Here is a 2783-nt window from a genome sequence, read left to right as displayed (position 1 = left end):
CCTTTCCCGCGCTTTTACGCTCCGCTTCCGGCGGGAGTTGAGGGACGCCCCGCTAACATATCCCCGCTCCCCTTCCCCGCGGGTCCACCCCCATCCAGGTGCGGGGGTCACATCCAGGTGCGGGGGTCACATCCGTGGGAAGCGCGAGCAAATTCCCGCCTTCCACCTGCGCAGGTGTCGAACGGGCGAGAGATGAAAGGAGGATGCGTGCGCATGTGGTCCAGATGTCGCCGGTCAGGATGGAGAAGTGCACGCGCAGCTTCTCATCCTGTTGATTTGTTGTTGTTGTTTTTTTTAAAGAGAGTTGCTTCTTCTCACCTTGGCGTGTCGTCCGTCCTCCGTGTGCGTGTGCGTGCGTGTGAGGCAGGATGGAACTCGTGTGAGGATTTAGTCTCCCTTCCTTCCTTCCTTCCTTCCTTCCTTCCTTCCTTCCTTCCTTCCTTCCTTCCTTCCCTCCTCGCTCGCTCACTTCAACTCCTCCTCCTCACTGCGCTCCCTTTTCCTCCTCGCATTCACCTTTTTTCTCCTAAACACCTTTGCTGCTCTGCCTCTGCTGCTGTGAACACCAACTTCCACGCCACACATTAACATGAAAACATCTATATCAAAACATACAAACCAACATCAAAACATTAACATTAAGACAGCAATATTAAAACATTAATAATACAACATTAATTAAAACACTATTAATAAAACATTAGCATTAAAACATCAAAACCAACATCAACATCAAAAAATTAACATTAAAACATGTATATCAAAACATACAAACCAACATCAAAACATTAACATTAAAACAGCAATATTAAAACATTAATAATACAACATTAATTAAAACACTATTATTAAAACATCAAAACCAACATCAACATAAAAAAATTAACATTAAAACATCAATATCAAAAAATTTAAACCAACATCAAAACATTAACATTAAAACAGCAATATTAAAACATTAATAATACAACATTAATTAAAACACTATTAATAAAACATTAGCATTAAAACATCAAAACCAACATCAACATCAAAAAATTAACATGAAAACATTTATATCAAAACATTCAAACCAACATCAAAACATTAACATTAAAACAGCAATATTAAAACATTAATAATACAACATTAATTAAAACACTATTAATAAAACATTAACATTAAAACATCAAAACCAACATCAACATCAAAAAATTAACATGAAAACATTTATATCAAAACATTCAAACCAACATCAAAACATTAACATTAAAACAGCAATATTAAAACATTAATAATACAACATTAATTAAAACACTATTAATAAAACATTAACATTAAAACATCAAAACCAACATCAACATCAAAAAATTAACATGAAAACATTTATATTAAAACATACAAACCAACATCAAAACATTAACATTAAAACAGCAATATTAAAACATTAATAATACAACATTAATTAAAACACTATTAATAAAACATTAACATTAAAACATCAAAACCAACATCAACATAAAAAAATTAACATTAAAACATCAATATCAAAAAATGTAAACCAACATCAAAACATTAACATTAAAACAGCAACATTAAAACCTTAATGATAAAACATCAACATTAAAACATCAAAACCAACATTGACATCAAAACATTAATACTAAAACATTAACATTAAAACATCAATATCAAAACATTAAAACCAACATCAAAACATTAACATTAAAACCAACATCAAAACATTAACATTAAAACAGCAATATTAAAACATTAATACAAAATATTAACATTAAAGCATCAATATGAAAACTTTAAAACCAACATCAAAACATTAACATTAAACAGCAACATTAAAACACCATTTATAAAACATTTACATTAAAAATCAAAACCAACATCAAAACATTAACATTAAAACATCAATATCAAAACATTAAACCAACATCAAAACATTAACTTTATAACAGCAACATTAAAACCTTAATAATAAAACATTAACATTAAAACATCAAAACCAACATCGACATCAAAACATTAATACTAAAACATTAACACTAAAACATCAATATTAAAACATTAAAACCAACATCAAAACATTAACATTAAACAGCAACATTAAAACCTTAATAATAAAACATTAACATTAAAACATCAAAACCAACATTGACATCAAAACATTAATACTAAAACATTAACATTAAAACATCAATATCAAAACATTAAAACCAACATCAAAACATTAACATTAAAACAGCAATATTAAAACACTAATACAAAATATTACCATTAAAACATCAATATGAAAACTTTAAAACCAACATCAAAACATTAACATTAAAACAGCAACATTAAAACACCATTAATAAAACATTTACATTAAAAATCAAAACCAACATCAAAACATTAAGATTAAAACATCAATATCAAAACATTAAAACCAACATCAAAACATTAACTTTATAACAGCAACATTAAAACATTAATAATAAAACATTAACATTACAACAGCAATATTAAAACATTAGTAATAAAACATTAACATTAAAACATCAATATGAAAACTTTAAAACCAACATCAAAACATTAACATTACAACAGTAAAACATTAATAAAACATTAACATTCCCATCAATATCAAAACATTAAAACCAACATCAAAACATTAACTTTACATCAGCAATATTAAAACATTAATATTAAAACAGCAACATTAAAACACCATTAATAAAACATTTACATTAAAAATCTAAATCAACATCAAAACATTAACATTAAAACATCAATATCAAAACATTAAAACC

The 2783-nt window shown here is 28.0% G+C and overlaps 1 pseudogene; it reads right to left on the bottom strand.

Annotated features, from left to right (window-relative positions):
- LOC133656269 (glutamate receptor ionotropic, NMDA 2C-like) overlaps positions 1-325 on the bottom strand; it is a 181251-nt pseudogene extending 180926 nt beyond the window's left edge.
- Between the last annotated feature and the right edge of the window lie 2458 nt (positions 326-2783).

This window comes from Entelurus aequoreus, linkage group LG08, assembly GCF_033978785.1.
Source record: "Entelurus aequoreus isolate RoL-2023_Sb linkage group LG08, RoL_Eaeq_v1.1, whole genome shotgun sequence".
NCBI lineage: Eukaryota > Metazoa > Chordata > Actinopteri > Syngnathiformes > Syngnathidae > Entelurus > Entelurus aequoreus.
This window is presented reverse-complemented; position numbering and strand designations above follow the sequence as displayed.